Source organism: Lolium perenne, chromosome 3 (genome assembly GCF_019359855.2).
Source record: "Lolium perenne isolate Kyuss_39 chromosome 3, Kyuss_2.0, whole genome shotgun sequence".
In the NCBI taxonomy this organism is placed as follows: domain Eukaryota; kingdom Viridiplantae; phylum Streptophyta; class Magnoliopsida; order Poales; family Poaceae; genus Lolium; species Lolium perenne.
The window spans coordinates 59,757,715-59,764,675 of NC_067246.2; positions in this window are offsets into that span (position 1 = coordinate 59,757,715).

Here is a 6,961-nt window from a genome sequence, read left to right on the forward strand (position 1 = left end):
ACAAGTATCAATAAGTCTTGCATAAGAGTTAACTCATCAAGCAATAGATTCTTAATAGAAGGTTTTGAAGCAACACAAAGGATGATTAAGTTTCAGCAATTGCCTTCAACTTGTAACATGTATATCTCATGGATAGTTGTCAACATAAAGCAATATAACAAGTGCAATAACTAAACATGTAAGAATCAATGCACACAGTTGACACAAGTGTTTGCTTCTAAGATAGAAAGAAGTAGGTAAACTGACTCAACATAAAGTAAAAGAAAGGCCCTTCGCAGAGGGAAGCATGGATTACTCATGTGCTAGAGCTTTTTATTTTAAAAACATGGAAACAGTTTTGTCAACGGTAGTAATAATTCATATGTGTTATGCATAAGACCTCCTATAAGTTGCAAGCCTCATGCATCGAATACCAATAGTGCTCGCACCTTGTTCTAATTAGCTCGGATTTCCATAGATTATCATTGCATTACATATGTTTCTACCAAGTGTCACAAAGGGGTACCTCTATGCCACCTGTACAAAGGTCCAAGGAGATAGATCGCATTTGATTTCTCAGTTTTGATAGATCTCAACTTGAGGACATCCATACCGGGACAACATAGAAAACAGATAATGGACTCCTCTTTAATGCTTAAGCATTCAACAACAGATAATATTCTCATAAGAGATTGAGGTTTAATGTCAAACTGAAACTTCCACCATGATACATGGCTTTGGTTGGCGGCCCAATGTTCTTCTCTAACAATATGCATACTCAAACCATTTAATCATGATAAATCACCCTTACTTCAGACAAGACGAACATGCATAGCAACTCACATGATATTCAACCAAGGTGTAAAGAGTTGATGGCGTCCCCAGAAACATGGTTACCGCTCAATAAGCAACTTATAAGAAATAAGATGCATAAGCGACATATTCAATACCACAATAGTTTTTAAGCTATTTTCCCATGAGCTATGTATTGCAAAGGCAAGGAATGAAATTTTAAAGGTAGCACACAAACAAATTACTTTGGAATGGCAGAGAAATACCACATAGTAGGTAGTTATGGTGGACACAAATGGCATGGGTTTTGGCTCAAGGTTTTTGGATGCACGAGAAGCATTTCCTCTCAGTACAGGGCTTTGGCTAGCAAGGTTGTTTGAAGCAAACATAAGTATGAACCGGTACAGCAAAACTTACATAAGAACATATTGCAAGCATTATAAGACTCTACACTGTCTCCTTGTTGCTCAAACACTTTTACCAGAAAATATCTAGACCTTAGAGAGACCAATCATGCAATCCAAATTTCAACAAGCTCTACAGTAGTTCTCCACTAATAGGTTTAAACTACATGATGCAAAACCTTAAACATGATCTATGAGAGCTCAAAACAATTGCCAAGTATCAAATTATTCAAGACCATATACCATTTACCACATGAAGCATTTTCTGTTTCCAACCAAATAGCAATCAACGAAGCAGTTTTCAACTCCACCATGAACATTAAAGATAGAGCTAAGAAAACCAGTGTTCATATGAAAAAGCGGAGCGTGTCTTTCTCCAATATAAGGAATGCTAGGATCCGATTTTATTCAAACAAAAACAACAAAAAAACAAACAGACGCTCCAAGTAAAGCACATAAGATGTGACGGAATAAAAATATAGTTTCACTAGAGGTGACCTGATAAGTTGTCGATGAAGAAGGGGATGCCTTGGGCATCCCCAAGCTTAGATGCTTGAGTCTTCTTGAAATATGCAGGGATGAACCACGGGGGCATCCCCAAGCTTAGACTTTTCACTCTTCTTGATCGTATATCATCCTCCTCTCTTGACCCTTGAAAACTTCCTCCACACCAAACTCAAAGCAAACTCATTAGAGGGTCAGTGCATAATTAAAAATTCACATGTTCAGAGGGGACACAATCATTCTTAACACTTCTGGACATTACCCAAAGCTACTGAAAGTTAATGGAACAAAGAAATCCACTCAACACAGTAAAAGAGGCAATGCGAAATAAAAGGCAGAATCTGTCAAAACAGAACAGTCCGTAAAGACGAATTTTTTAGAGGCACTTAGCAGGCTCAGATGAAAAAGCTCCAAACTAATGAAAGTTGCGTACATATCTGAGGATCACGCATGAATTTTCGCAGATTTTTTTGATTCTTCTACAGAGAGATCTACTCAAATTCGTGACAGGTAAAAAATCTGTTTCTGCGCAGGAATCCAAATCTAGTATCAACTTTACTATCAAAGACTTTACTTGGCACAACAATATGATAAGGAGAGGTTGCTACAGTAGTAACAACTTCCAATACACAACAAAACAGTAGTAAAAACATACATTGGTTATCTCCCAAGAAGTGCTTTTCTTTAACGCCTTTCAGCTAGGCGCAGAAAGTGCAAATCAAGTATTATCAAGAGAAGATGCATTAACATTATTACCAGGGGCTTTGCGTCTACCCTTCTTACTCTTATTCTTACTCTTTGGTTTAGGGAATATATGACCGCATCTGGGTGTAGAGGTAAAATTTAGAGTGTCTTTCCCCACATCTATGGTTGCTCCCAAGAGTTTCAGCAGGGATCTTTAAAGTGTGATTTGTCCTGTCCCTACATATTCAATAACGAGATAATCAGTGGATACCGTTCTTCCAAGAAGGGTTGTGAACACTCCTTCAGCTATTCCTTTAGGAATTATAACAGAGTTATCAGTAAGAGTTATTCCTTCTCCACCTTCAGTAAGTTCCCAGAGTGTCAAAGATTCATAAATACTTTTAGGCATAAGGAAAAATTCAGTCATAATATCACAACGGGCATAAAAAATTTAACCATCAATAGCAACTTTAATAGTAGGGTCCCACATTGAAGGTTCAGAGTTTACTGGAACATAATCAAAATGCTCACGAATCCGACTATACCCTTCTTTTAAGCAAGATATATTTGTCTCAAGAGTGTTTAATCTATTATAAATACTAACAAGAGATGAATCAAAATTATTAGCTGAGCTAGATGATGTGATGGCGTGTAACTCACATGTTCGTTGGGAACCCCAAGAGGAAGGTATGATGCGCACAGCAGCAAGTTTTCCCTCAGAAAGAAACCAAGGTTTATCGAACCAGGAGGAGCCAAGAAGCACGTTGAAGGTTGATGGCGGCGGGATGTAGTGCGGCGCAACACCAGGGATTCCGGCGCCAACGTGGAACCTGCACAACACAACCAAAGTACTTTGTCCCAATGAAACAGTGAGGTTGTCAATCTCACCGGCTTGCTGTAACAAAGGATTAACCGTATTGTGTGGAAGATGATTGTTTGCGTAAAACAAGAGAACAAGTATTGCGATGAGATTGTATTTCAGTAAAGAGAATTGGACCGGGGTCCACAGTTCACTAGAGGTGTCTCTCCCATAAGACAAATAGCATGTTGGGTGAACAAATTACAGTTGGGCAATTGACAAATAAAGAGGGCATGACCATGCACATACATATCATGATGAGTATAGTGAGATTTAATTGGGCATTACGACAAAGTACATAGACCGCCATCCAACTGCATCTATGCCTAAAAAGTCCACCTTCAGGTTATCATCCGAACCCCCTCCAGTATTAAGTTGCAAAGCAACAGACAATTGCATTAAGTATGGTGCGTAATGTAATCAACAACTACATCCTTAGACATAGCATCAATGTTTTATCCCTAGTGGCAACAGCACAACACAACCTTAGAACTTTCTATCACTGTCCCAGGTGTCAATGCAGGCATGAACCCACTATCGAGCATAAATACTCCCTCTTGGAGTTACAAGCATCTACTTGGCCAGAGCATCTACTAGTAACGGAGAGCACGCAAGATCATAAACAACACATAGATATAACTTTGATAATCAACATAACAAGTATTCTCTATTCATCGGATCCCAACAAATGCAACATATAGAATTACAGATAGATGATCTTGATCATGTTAGGCAGCTCACAAGATCCGACAATGATAGCACAATGGGGAGAAGACAACCATCTAGCTACTGCTATGGACCCATAGTCCAGGGGTAGACTACTCACACATCACACCGGAGGCGACCATGGCGGCGTAGAGTCCTCCGGGAGATGATTCCCCTCTCCGGCAGGGTGCCGGAGGCGATCTCTGGATCCCCGAGATGGGATCGGCGTTGGCGGCGTCTGGAAGGTTTTCCGTATCGTGGCTCTCGTGACCGGGGGTTTCGTCACGGAGGCTTTAAGTAGGCGGAAGGGTAGGTCAAGAGGCGGCGCGAGGGCCCAGACCATAGGGCCGCGCGGCCAGGGCAGGGGGCCGCGCCGCCCTATGCTCGGCTGCCTCGTGGCCCCTCTTCGTTTCGTCTTCGGACTTGGAAGCTTCGTGGAAAAATAGGCCCTGGGCGTTGATTTCGTCCAATTCCGAGAATATTTCCTTACTAGGATTTCTGAAACCAAAAACAGCAGAAACAAAGAATCGGCACTTCGGCATCTTGTTAATAGGTTAGTTCCAGAAAATGCACGAATATGACATAAAGTGTGCATAAAACATGTAGATAACATCAATAATGTGGCATGGAACATAAGAAATTATCGATACGTCGGAGACGTATCATGATGCAACCAATTTTTTTATGGCATTAAAAACTTGATCCCCATCGCAATGAAGGAAATCTCCTCCCACTACAGCATCCAAGGCATATCTATAGCAAAGAATAAGCCCAAAATAAAAGTTACTAAGAAGCAGGCTTAGAGTCATTTTAGGTTCAGTTTTACCATAAGAATTAAAAATTCTAGACCAAGCTTCCTTAAAACTCTCCTCATCCCCTTGTTTAAAAGTAAAGACCAATTCCTCAGGTGACAGAGTAACAAGTACATGACTAGACATGATAACAAATTAAATACAAGTAACTAATTTTTTTGTGTTTTTTATATAAGAAGCAAACAAGACAGAAAATAAAATAAAGTAAAACAAGTAACTATTTTATTTGTGTTTTTGATATAAAGAAAGCAAACAAAAGAGAAAGTAAAATAAAGTAAAGCAAGACAATAAACAAAGTAAAGAGATTGGATGTGAGAGACTTCCCTTGCGGCGTGTCTTGATCTTCCCGGCAACGGCGCCAGAAAAATTGCTTGATGGCGTGTGAAGCACACGTCCGTTGGGAACCCCAAGAGGAAGGTGTGATGCGTACAGCAGCAAGTTTTCCCTCAGAAAAAAACCAAGGTTACCGAACCAGTAGGAGATGAAGGCCACGTGAAGGTTGTTGGTGAAGGAGTGTAGTGCGGCGCAACACCAGAGATTCCGGCTCCAACGTGGAACCTGCACAACACAATCACAATACTTTGCCCCAACTTAATAGTGAGGTTGTCAATCTCACCGGCTTGCTGAAAACAAAGGATTAAACGTATGGTGTGGAGAATGATGTTTGTTTGCAATGAACAACAAAGAACAGAGATTGCAGTAGATTGTATTTCAGATGTAAAAGAATGGAACGGGGTCCACAGTTCACTAGTGGTGTCTCTCCAATAAGATAAATAGCATGTTGGGTGAATAAATTACAGTTGGGCAATTGACAAATAGAGATGCACATACATATATCATGATGACTACTATGAGATTTAATTGGGGCATTACGACAAATAACATAGACCGCTATCCAGCATGCATCTATGCCTAAAAAGTCCACCTTCGGGTTAGCATCCGCACCCCTTCCAGTATTAAGTTGCAAACAACAGACAATTGCATTAAGTACTGCACGTAATGTAATCAACACAAATATCCTTAGACAAAACATTGATGTTTTATCCCTAGTGGCAACAGCACATCCACAACCTTAGAACTTTCTGTCACTGTCCCAGATCTCGGTACTGGGGGTTTCGTCACGGAGGCTTTAAGTAGGCGGAAGGGTAGGTCAAGAGGCGGCGCGAGGGGCCCAGACCATAGGGCCGCGCGGCCAGGGCAGGGGCCGCGCCGCCCTATGCTCTGGCTGCCTCGTGGCCCCTCTTCGTTTCGTCTTCGGACTTCTGGAAGCTTCGTGGAAAAATAGGCCCCTGGGCGTTGATTTCGTCCAATTCCGAGAATATTTCCTTACTAGGATTTCTGAAACCAAAAACAGCAGAAAACAGCAACTGGCACTTCGGCATCTTGTTAATAGGTTAGTTCCAGAAAATGCACGAATATGACATAAAGTGTGCATAAAACATGTAGATAACATCAATAATGTGGCATGGAACATAAGAAATTATCGATACGTCGGAGACGTATCAACATCCCCAAGCTTAGTTCTGCTCGTCCCGAGCAGGTAAAACGATAACACAGATAATTTCTGGAGTGACATGCCATCATAACCTTGATCATACTATTTGTAAAGCATATGTAGTGAATGCAGCGATCAAAACAATGTATATGACATGAGTAAACAAGTGAATCATAAAGCAAAGACTTTTCATGAATAGCACTTCAAGACAAGCATCAATAAGTCTTGCATAAGAGTTAACTCATAAAGCAATAATTCAAAGTAAAGGCATTGAAGCAACACAAAAGAAGATTAAGTTTCAGTGGTTGCTTTCAACTTGTAACACGTATATCTCATGGATATTGTCAACATAGAGTAATATAATAAGTGCAATAAGCAAGTATGTAGGAATCAATGCACAGTTCACACAAGTGTTTGCTTCTTGAGGTGGAGAGAAATAGGTGAACTGACTCAACATTGAAAGTAAAAGAATTGTCCTCCATAGAGGAAAAACATCGATTGCTATATTTGTGCTAGAGCTTTGATTTTGAAAACATGAAACAATTTTGTCAACGGTAGTAATAAAGCATATGTATCATGTAAATTATATCTTACAAGTTGCAAGCCTCATGCATAGTATACTAATAGTGCCCGCACCTTGTCCTAATTAGCTTGGACTACCGGATCATCACAATGCACATGTTTTGACCAAGTGTCACAAAGGGGTACCTCTATGCCGCCTGTACAA